Below are 12,031 nucleotides of genomic sequence, written 5' to 3'. Positions count from 1 at the left end.
GTAACTGAAAACTTATTCTTCTGAAAAGTAGAGTCCAGGAGTCGTAAGTCTTTAAAACTGGAATAACGCTGCCACTTAAATACAATGAGAGCATAATTGATATCAACAAGCCAAGGACCTCCCCATGAAACCATTTTATTCATAATGTTTTCAGGATACAGTAAGTGGCACCTCATTCGGTGATAACGCTTACTAGATGTGTACTTCAGTAATCTAATTGACAGGGTACATAAGTTGTTGTGCTATTCAAATTGAATGGATGAGTTAGAGTCGAGCCCTGAGTTCTGAGTCTCTTGCCTAAGCAGACGGTTGCAACCCTCTGCGAACACGATCCACATACCCAGCCCAGGTCCCACTCTCAAGGCGACCGCGCCGCAGAGAACACTTTCATTCGTTCTGCATATGCGGATATCACTCCGCCGCTCGACTTCGTTGGTAGGAAAGTGCGGTGCTATTAGCCATTAGCCCGCCGCTTTTGCGGTCTCCCCACAGAGCCACTCTGCTCGAGCACGGCAACAAAAGGCGAAATGCGAAATCCGAGCACAAAAGGCGATTGTAAATCAAAAGAGCGCTAATGATATATCGATATACAAAGTGCTGAGGTGGGAAAGGCATCGCCAATGGCGTTGGAAACGGCAATAGGAGCTCGGCGACGGCAGCGCTCCGATTCCTTAAGTACTATTGTGCTCGGCGCGCGCTTTCAGCCAAGCACAGTTAGCACCGAGCCCTGTTCTGATCGCCTGAATGAGTGGGCAAAAAGAATCGTCTTGGGCAGGGTGCTGCATAAAGGTGGCTTTAGATCAGGTGGCTTTAGATCACACATGTTCTTTAGGGAATCCCGCAGTCCAGCAGTTGACCTAAATAATAATAATAAATACGACTATTATTCTGTGCTCGTATTCTAACACTAATAATATCCGCATCTTTTACCAGTAATTATTGTAAAGGGCTTGGAGAACATGTATTAATCCGCAATGTGCCCCAGGTAATACCTCAAGGCGAGTGCAGGCAGCACTCCAACCGAGGAGAACCTTAGTGGCCAGTGGACTTTCCGCATTCATCTCCATATTTGGCGCAACTCGCAATGCGCAGCCATTAGCCGCAACAAATGTTATGTAGATCGTGTCGACGGCAACTGACCCCTCCCCGACCCCCCGGGACCGGGCCAGCTTCCCACCGCCCGACTCGCCCGCTTACGGTATCGCTGGTGGCGATCTGCGAGGTCCGGCCAGAAGCCGCCCGGCAATCTGCGCTCTGTATTGACATGGAGGCGGGTAAATAACCTTTCGGCGTGCCCCGAAAACAGAGCCGGGAAAGAGATTTCGCATAAATGAGCGCGTAGTCAAATTTGAGATTCGCCATAACCGGCCATAACTCAAGCTCCGGCTTCTGCTGCGACCATGATCTTGAGCGATACGAGTGTACGTACCTGCTTCGCTATACCTGTTCGCCTTGTAGATTTAATCTGAGGAAGACATTCGGGCGGACTTCTTAATACGAATCGAGCAGGGATGACGATATAGCGTAATTTACGAACTTTTCAATTAGAACTTGTCGCCGGGAAATTAAGTTCTGCTCACGTTGTGCCTAATCCCTGTTTTAGCTAAGCCGGCGATTATTCGGCAGGCCGCCTTGTCGACTCCCCATTATCCGTTTAATTAAAGCTGTCACTTGGCTGTTGGCCTTGCCGAACTGCCGGTTCCCCTTGGCAACAGTGCTTTATGTAATCCTGCGGGCTTAGAGCAATCTTAGCTAATTAAAAGGCGTTCTAATATTACGTTTCGCCTTTCTCCCGACCGCCGGATTGGGTTTCACGACAAACCCGAGACACATTGCGTTAATAACCCCTGAGTGAGCACAAGATCAAGGCAACCCTGTGGCTCGTGCGCAGGCCAAAAGTTAATTGGCCTACACCTTGGGCAAAAGGTTGGCTCATTTCACAAGCCCAGTTTTAATCTTGGTTGGAAAAGCCACGTTCGTTCTAAAAATAGGTGCGGAAAGCTGAAATTAAATTTGAAGCTGAATGGTAGCTTGGAAGTGAATGTGTTGACTCTTTGTTGACTATATTCCTACTTTTCCGTAAATATTTGGTGAACCAATTCCTAAAATGTTTTTGGTGATCAATGTTTTCCGCTGGCTGTAGCGCTCTCATTACTTGGCCTATTCGAATGCGTTTGTTTGCCTTTTTTCGAGGGCCTAGAATTTTCACGATTCCGAAGGGGAAAGGACCGAACTGGCTCTGACCTCATCGCTCGGATGGGCCAATACTTCTTGGCCGAACACAGCGACGGCGCCGAAGTTCAGAGTCCCGGCCGAAGTTGATTGATTCCGGGTGATTTGGATGTTTGCCCGAGACCTGGACCTCGGACCTGGAGCCTGGACTAGGACTGGAGCCCAAAGAAGTGCCGACAAACGGCCTGGGTAAAGAAATGTGTCGGATAATCGAGCTGGACCGATGCCCGCGGCTCTTTTTTAAGCGCCTTAATTTATTTGCCACAAGACAAGCCGGCGCCGTCTGGGTCAAGTGTCAAGCGGTCGAGAATTTGCGAATGTTCCCGATCATAATTCTACGGGCGCAATTAATTTTCGGGCATTTCGATTGGGTAACTTTTTGGACCAAGCAACGATGTTGCGCGTAAATCTTCGGGGATGCTTTTTGAAATTTAAATCGAAACCAGTTGGCCAAGTGCATTGAACCTACAACCATCGGAATGAGCAGGGCTCAGAACCAAATGTCCAGAGACAAAGCCTCTTGGCGATCTTATTTATTTATCAATATGTAGTGCGGTTCCTCCACCCGATTCCCTTTGGCTCGCCACCTTTCGAGCCGAGTTCATTGTCGTCCCCAAAAGAGCGAATTCTGATTATAAGCGGGCTCTTGGTCTGTACCTCCTGCCTCGTACCCCGCGTGCTCCTCGTCCGCCCCATCCCCCTGTCCAGTACCCTCATTCCAGAACCCCTCCTTCGCGACGGGGCTGCGCTTTAATCACGTGCGTGCAATGCGCACATGATGATGCGCCCCAATCCGAATCCCCCGTGCATGCACCCCTATGTCCCCCTGTTCCAGGTCCCATCCGAGCCCAAAAGCGATCCCGACCCCTCCGGCGCTCTCGACGATGCTGGGATGCCGCCCTGGCTCTTGCCGGTGCAGTGGCTGGTGTTGCAAATGCTGCCAGACCAAACACCCAGGGAACACTGCTCAACAGAGGCGTTCGCTCTCTTACAACTCACAGTGCTGTGCACATGGTTAGATTTAGTGGACTATGTGCATAATATACTTCGATTGAGATTTGATATTAAGTCAGTGGGAGGAAAGACCTTAAGATCTTTGTAACATATTTGGATCTATATCGCTCAACTAAAACACGGAAGGAATAAATTTATTGTTGTTTTATAATTTAAAATTCTTCTAAAATGTTACCTAACTAAATATATTTTTAGGTGACTCACTTTTTGAAAAATAACCCTAAGTTTTGGGCCACTGGTTATCAACGCTTTTTCTGCAGTGTAAACAAATATTTCATTCCAATAAATTAGCTTTAACCGTAGTTTGCTTATGCCAAATTTTTAGGAAAGCCTAACATAAATTTGGATTATTATTGGAGTACAAATATTTATACCTATCTTTGCTATTACTCGCTAGATATAAACATTTGTTTATATTCATAACATTAGTATGCTGTACCCTACTTTTTATTAAACTTAGTAGTGTTTAAGGAGTCTACAATCTGTCAAGAACTAGAGATTTTATTCCGTGTGCGCTCTGACTGGCGAGAATTAGTTTATGGAACAGTTTCAGTGGCTGACATGTCAGTAATACCCCGAAAAACCTATGGGCGTTCCCTCCGCTGTTCTTCCCCCTACAAGTTGGGCTCCATTATGCAGAGTGCATATAAATGTAAGTGCAAGTACCAGAGCTAGTACCGGAGTGCTGCCTTCGCTGCCGTTGTGTGCGAGCGCGCATGCGTGAAGCGTCCGTTTTAATCGTTGCCTGGCCATCGAATATTTCTTCGGCCACGACGCTCCGACGGCGATGACGACGTGGAGAGCTTGCTCGTAAATCCGGCGTATAAAAGGCACATAGCGCGGCCCATTGGTCAGGAATCAGGGGTTCCAGGGAGTCCATTGTGCTGTGGGGAGCGGTGGGGTCAGCCGCGATCGCGAACTTGGGCTTCGGATCGGACGGGGCTGGGCAAGCAAGGCATAAAGGCCTTTAGATGGTGGCTAACTTGACTCTAAGAACGCGCACCGCAGTCGTCTGCCTGACCAAAGGCTGATTTACTATGATCCGCTTGAGTTTTATGTGCAGAAAGATAAAATTTTTAAGATATTGACACCTTGTTAGGCGTTTGAGAGACAGCCGGTGCCGGGCGATTGCCGGGGGCCAGCAATAAGGAAAAGAGCTCAGGCTGGCCATAATCTCCGCGGGGAACGCCCCCCGATCGCACCTTCCTCGCATTCGCATTCGCCCTTTTGCGTGGCTAATTGTGGTTAAAATTAAATGCATTTCCCGTCGCCAAATGCATAAACTTGGGCCAGATTATCGGGACGTCAGGCGCTGACTCCCAAGCTAGGGTCCTCGCCAGCTCTCGAGGTCTGTGTGTGGGTGTCAAAGGCGGGATTTGTTAAATTTGTGGAATAACACATATCTTTATGGCTTCATTAGCGAGAACCCTCTCGGTGCCCCTTTCGCACAAGAGGCCATTCGACACACTGTCTGCAGCAGCGCCAAAGGATCGGCATCGACATAGTCGTCAAGCGTCATCGTCTTCGTCTTCGTCTCCATGATTGCCGCAGCCGCTGTCTAGGTATCTGTCACTCCGCAGAGTGGGTCCTCATTCTGGGGCCCGGAGCACTTGAGACTTTGTATGCACACTTCAAAGAGGTTCACTTCGGGTCGCTTCGATTCGGTTCTGAAAGCCTTTAGTGCACCTTGGCTTGGTGGCGGAGAATGGCATGCACCGCGAGATTTAGTACTTAAAGTTAACAATAGCATTGTTTGTTCAATGCTCAAATATAACTTAAGCGAAAGGCCCATATTGTTAATTCTCAAAAGATATTATTCATTATTGGACAAGTCAAAAGTGTTTTTTTATATGTCGACACTTGGCCCAAGAAAGCCCTAAAAATGTAAAACTCACTTAAGCAGCTTGGTTACGGTTACCAGCTAAGAACAACATACCATATTTATCAAGGTTAACTATACAAGGCATACAAGTGAATGAGTTAATTTAGATAATTAAGATTTATATACTTAAACCCTACTAATAAAAAATTAATCCACCTAATGTGGTAGTTACAATTAACCAAAGTTATATCGAACTAAAATGCAAAAGTGCACCCCCAGTTCGGTCACATTTTCGGGTTGGTCTCAGCTTCCCAGATTGATTGAGCCTTTTATTAAAGCGCACGTACAGCGTATTAAATAAATTGTTAGTTACGTTCCGGAACGGAACGGAACCAAAAGGAACGGGCCCGTCCCAGCCTCCGAACCCAGGGAAGCCCTTCTGATTCGTCAGAGCCTGTGTGAAGAGCCGTGTGCTGCGGTGTGGTGTGGTGATGGTGTCATATGGCACAACGCCCCCGAAGGTGCTTTGCGGGAAAATCTGAAGAACATGGCGGGAAACGACGCGCCGCCAGGAATTCCTTTTTATTCGCTTTTCTTAAAACGTCATTTTGTGTGCGGCGAGCTAAGGCTGTGGACCCGTGTCTGTCGAGCTAGATGTCTGTGCATTTTGCTTTATGGTCCAGCCACGTATCAATTATGTGCCAAAGTGCTAATGGCTGTTGACGGCTTTGGCCGGCCATTGTGGGTGTTGCCCCGAAGGAACATTCCTCGGACAACGTATGCCAGAAAGGGTTTCCTTCTGCTTGGGAACTGAAGCTGCGCTAGCGCCAAATTAGTTTTCCACTTTTCTGCAGTGCGGTGCAAGCGGTTTCCTTGGGGCGAAAAGTGAAAACCAGTTTTAATTACTCCGCCACTTCGGCGGTGAATATCGCGTGCCAATCTCCAGGCAGAGCACTTCAATTATGACACAAATCCATCGCATGCCAGCCAACTAAAATCAGCATTAAATATCCCAAAACCATCGAAGCGCAATGGGCGGCCAACTTTTCCCAGCTATGCGAGAGTGCAGAATGGTTTTAGAAAAGCGAAATCGAGTACTTTCTCAGCTGGTATTGAAATGCAGGAATTATATCTGAAAGTACTTTGGAAAAGGCTTTATTGAAGAAAACATTTTACCAATAAGGTCTGCGTTTAATATTATATAAAAAACAAAAACATTGACCAGGATTTTGCTTTTTATATGGTGGTTTTATTCGTATTTTGTTTAATTTGTGCCTATACTTAGGTTCTTTTTGACGTTTCAAGATATATAGACAATGTTTATTCAAAAGTTTGAGAAAGTTTTATTTCTATTAAAAGCGGCACAAGCATCGGCTAGTCATAGCCTAGCCTTAAAGTTGCAAATAAATAATGGTCCTCAACTGTTTTAAAATTTTGTGAGCTCGTCCAATGTTATACTTTATTTGTAAACCCACCAGGCGGAATTTTCTATTGTTACCTTCTTTCAGAATCCCAGGCGTTTCCATAAGGCTCTGACAAACAATTGAGCAACTACGCCTTGGCTACTGAAGCTGATCATAGCCATCAACCATCGTCTTACAGCCAATCACAGCAAGAATCGCACAGAATCGCCCAAACTTTCAGTCGTCCGCATCTCTTGTTCGGGTCTTCGGGGTCGGTCCGTTATGCCCATCTGCATCCAATTAGACGAGGGCTTTCTTCCAAGCCGTGCCTTGTCCTCGTGGCTCTAGGCCCTCGCTGAGCCCAATTCCGATGGCCTTTTTTGGGGCCAATCGGCTAGTAACTTATACGCTTGTCGTTCACAGCGCATGATTAATGACCAACAAGGGCCTTAGACCAAAGTTGTTAAAAATCCAGCACTAGAATAAGGATGCCAACAGAGCTGGGCTCCCAGCAGATCCCAGGCCCAGACTTTAGCCTCAGCTACGAGCTGGCAATTGGCACAGTCCAAAAAGAACGCAGGGAAGTCAACGAAATGTAAGCCGATCCAGCTATGAGCTACTTGGAAAAATGGGTTCCTTGGGGTTTGCGGGAATAAGGTATTATATTAATTCACAAACGTTTTATGTACGTGTTTTAATAAATTATTAGTAAATTTCTAAAAATAGTAATTTAACAAATCAGAAAGTACTTTATTTTGAAAAAGAACCATCTCCAGTAGTAATCCTGACATTTGGAATCCTCAAGCCCAGTCACCTACTGACTATAACGGATATTTTTATTGTGCCAGATCGAAATCTATCTCCCTGCCTCCAGCCCAGAGACTCAATTACCAGATTGTAGAGTACAAGAACAAGTAAATCTCTGCCATACATGTGAGTTTCACACCTGAATGTAATCGAATTTTTATCATTTTACCTCCGCATTGCATTGTTGCCTGGCAACTCGCGGCGTGTACGTTTGAGTGGGACAGAGCTGGAGTTGCAGCCAGCAAATTGAAATTTATTGCCACTGAGCCACTGGAAATCCCGTCTGCGTTCTTGGTCCCTGCTCTGCGGCCTCCCCCCACCCTTAACTCCACCTCCACCTCCACGGGATTACCAAGATTTGGGGCCAGGCCAGGGCAGGGCAAGGCAAAAGAATGGTGCTGCAGCTTTTCTGTTTATTTTTGGCCAGGCCAACTGGTCGCGTATGTGGGTCGCATTTATTACTGGCGGTCTTTCCACTGGGCCGAGGCTTTTTGTTAGATAAGAGGTGTGACGTTAGCCCATTAGAGACGGCGGACGATGATAGAGCATCGGAAATCGGGAATCGGGAGCTGGGAATCTTTAAATCTGGTATCGGGGATCGAGAATCGCCTTGATTGCCAGTCAGTCTCGGTTTCAGTTAGCCAGCCACGGACTTAGTCACTTGCCATCAAGTGGCCAGAGCCAAAAGACGAGGCCGATTGCCTGAGCCAACGCCCGCACGACTTCAACTCGTACTTGACTCGCTCTTGGACTTGGCTTTGGCTTTGGACTCGCAGTTGACTAGGAGCTTTTGGACTTGCCTACCGCCATCGGAGATTTATGGCTCAGATAAGCGCGAAAAGTTACAGATGCTTATGCAGCGGCAACCACTGCGAGGCTCGTCCCAGGTTCAGTTCGCGTTCCTGATTCGGCCCATGGACGTGGGTGGGTCAGTGAGTTTCCCCAGAAATTATTTCTGTATAAAAAGCGTTTAAAGAGGATGGTCTTTCTGGCTTCAATGGGTTCGCTATACTTTACGGATTGACTAGGTGAAACTTTACGATTTCCCGGGGAGGAATTGTGAACGCTGCACTAAAACCGAAAAAGTTTATTAAATCTCAATGGACACAAAATATTTAAAATATTTTATGCTTATTTATTTAATTTTAATAACAAATGTTTAGTTCAAATTTTAAATCTCCTCTCGCTGGAAGTGCCTGCAGCACGCTGTTGTCGTCGTCTCGTTAGCGTGGCGCGATTGTTGGCCGCGATTGGAAATTGGCAACTGGCAACTGGCAACAGGCAATGGCCAAGAGCAGAAGCGGCAGGATCAGCAGCAGCTATATCCAAAGTCAACTTCCCTTTTGGTCTAGTCCTAAGGGCCGACCGATAAGAATCATAGTCAGGCTCGGGCTCTGCGCCCCATAGAACTGGCACTGGGCCTGTCCTTAAGCCGGGAGTCTGACTAAATTAGGGAATGCCGCTTTTAATTTCTATCAGCCTTATCGTAGCAGCCGCATCTTAAATGAGGACAATTATCAGCCAAAAGTGCAAGTTGTTGGTCGGCCGCAGCCTGAGTGGGGATTGGCTTCTAGGCACCGATACCCCTTTTGGCTGCGGCCTTCTTCCCAGATGAGTTGTCTAGCTGCCTCATAAAATTGAGTTTCACTTTCAATTGCTGCAGCCTGGCGAGAGTAATAGAAACTGCACATTAAACGCAACACGTGCCACGCTTCATGGGAGCAACAACAGCAAGTGCAACAGCAACAACAACCTCCTCCTTGGCGTTCGTTGTGCTGCACTTTGCAATAAATCACAAAAAAAGCCCCTCTGTCCGTAATTAGCGCAGGGAAAAGCGCAGCAACAACATCATCAAATATCGCACAATGAACATTGCTCGGAGAAAAAGCAAAGAAAGCATGACGGGGCAATGGGAGTACACTGCGCAGTGTGAGTGATCGTAGTTATAAGGGCGGAAAGCCACAAATTGGAAAAACTTAAAAATATTGATTTTTTGTTTAAAGTATGTAATACAATACACCATAGCTAGAATTACTGTTAATATGTTCTGAAATCCAGTTCGACTTAAGTTAAAACCTTTTCCTTATATATCTTGATTAGGAGGGCAAAGCTTAATGTCTTTATGCCAATTTCATCAGTCTGTTAAGGGGGATTCAATAAATACCACATTATACTTTCATAGCTTATTACTCGGATACTCACCATTATCTTAAGAGTACTTTCGAACAATAGGCTTCATTCTTCCAGTGTAAAGCGGCAAATGGTGGTCTTTATTTTCGCGAGCTTGCACTTGCCGCAGAATAGACTGCAATTTGTTGAAGCAATGGAGCAGCAACTCGGCCAGTTTCGTTAAAAATATTTTGGGTTGAATAACAATAGTAATAATGTAAAGTGCAACGCAGAGTGCCGCACTGAAAACCAAAACCATAAAAGAAAAAGTGAAATTTTCCAGCAGCATCGAAGGCTGAAACTTCAACGGCAGCAGCAATCATCTTTGGAAATTTTTGCTTTTGTCTAAATTGCAAATAAGCCGAAGCCTGAAGACAAACCGCAAGTAAAAGTCTCCCTGGCGATAAGTACTTCCTCTCGAGCGGATCTCTTCGAATGCGGATCTGTAACGGTGGAAATTTACGTGGATGGGCTAGGAAGTGGAAGATTTCCTTCTTTTGGTTTTTTCCGATGACAGTAACAAATCAAAAACCCGACAAATGTGAGCGTAACTTTCAGAACGCTTTCTTAAAACTAACTTAAGGTAAAGGTAAGCTAAGGTAAAGTGTAACTACAAGAGAAGAAAAAACCAATTAAGTTTTATGATCCTCTTCCTTTACGTGCCGAGGGCTTTCAACTCCGGTCAGCTCCCCCCAGTTGGGACATCTCATTTGCGGGAATTATTTATGTGGTCCTGGTTCTCAGACCCGCTCAGGTCTCGGGTTCCTCCATTGGGGATCCACCCCTCGCATGGTCGTGCCATTGACAACTTGCACAAATGTTGACCTTTAATTACGACAGCCAACAGCAGCCACAACTTGTTCTGGCTGGCCACTGTTTGCATAACTACGCACATAAGAACGGCTCGGGTACGAAGCCTTTTTACATATCCGCACACATGTGTATGAAAAAAGGAGGCAGCATCCACAAAACGGCGACGACGACAACTGCAATTTGTCCAGCTGCAGTGAAAGACATGTCCCGGGATTGGACACCAGCGGGGACGGAGGAAGGCAGGGACACACGCATGCCGAGCGAAGATGAGCAGGATTCGGGATCACTGTGAACGCTTCGCTGTCACGGCTAAGCGAAAAATCTTTTGGTATTATAAAATCAATTTCGATACGATAAAGATATTTCAAAAGAAAAACTTAGTTCTACCATTTTCCAATTTTTCTGTCCGTTTTTGTAACCTGAATAGTATACCAATTTCAAAATGTTTCTTTCTGTTTTTGTGTCCTGTTTATATAGAAGAACAGGGTGATCAAGGTCCTAGACCAATCTCCTTAAAGTTAGCAAAATTATTTAGTTAATCGAAATATACTTTTGCAAATATACAGAAATATGTTGATTTCTGGAATGTATTTATTATGATATTCTAACAAATGGCTTTTTTAACAAATAAAAAATGCAGTCAGATTCTTTTTAAGTCTTTTAGGCATGCGCTGATCCACTATTACAATAAAAATGTGTATTTTTATACCTTTGCAGGTTATAAGGATTTCAGTCAAAAGTTTGCAACGCAGTCTGTCCTTCTGGCCGTCTGTCCGCCCGTTTCTACCAAAACTAGTCCTTCAATTTTACAGCTATCGGGCTGAATTTCCCAAAAGTCTTCTTTCTATTAAAGGTAGTATATAAGTCGGAACCAGCCGGATCGGACAACTATATTTTATAGCTCCCAAAGGAACTATCGTTGAAAAAATTTAAACAAAATTATATCTTCGGTGTTTTTAACATATAACCTTCTAAGCTTGGAAATAACACTTTTTAATAAGTTCTGAATTTCAAACTACATTTTTTCGAAATTGGACGACTATATCATATAGCTGCAAGAGGAACAATCGGAAAATTAGTGGTAAAATAATATGAAAAAATTATATCTTCGGTGTTTTTTAACTTATAACCTCCTACGCTTGGAAATAACATTTTTTATTTAGTTTTGAATTTCGAATTAAAATTTATCAAAATCGGACGACTATATCATATAGCTGGTATAGGAAAGCTCGGAAAATTGGTCGGAAAATAATATGAAACAGTTTATAGCTTTGGGGCTTTTTGACATATTATTTCATAATATTGGGAATATAATTTTTTATATTTTTAAGAATTTCGAATTCAATTTAATATAAATTGGACTACTCTAACATATAGATGTCAAGAAAATGGTCTTAAAACAGAATGAAATAATTTTTTTTAATATTACTGGAGTCAGCAACAATCCTTAAAAATTTCACATGGTCTTACTAAAGTTGATTATTTTTTATAACTGCAAGGGTATACAAACTTCGGCTTGCCGATGTTAACTTCCTTTTTTTGTTTTTAGATGAGTTTGATAAATGGCCGATAAGTATTTTAGTATATTCCAAACAAACAAACCCTAATTGCACCAATGCTTTTTAAAACACTTTTTAAAAGGGATCCAAGTAATTTCCCAACCCATAGCAAACACTTCGTAAATTATTAGCCAAATTATTTTCGAGGGAATTACATTTCTCCTTTCTCTTTAGATGACGAAACAGGGGTTAACATACTAATAAAAAATTAA

This window comes from Drosophila biarmipes, chromosome 3L, assembly GCF_025231255.1.
Source record: "Drosophila biarmipes strain raj3 chromosome 3L, RU_DBia_V1.1, whole genome shotgun sequence".
Taxonomy (NCBI): Eukaryota; Metazoa; Arthropoda; class Insecta; order Diptera; family Drosophilidae; genus Drosophila; species Drosophila biarmipes.
The sequence above is the reverse complement of the archived record's forward strand: the minus strand, read 5'-3'. Positions refer to the sequence as shown.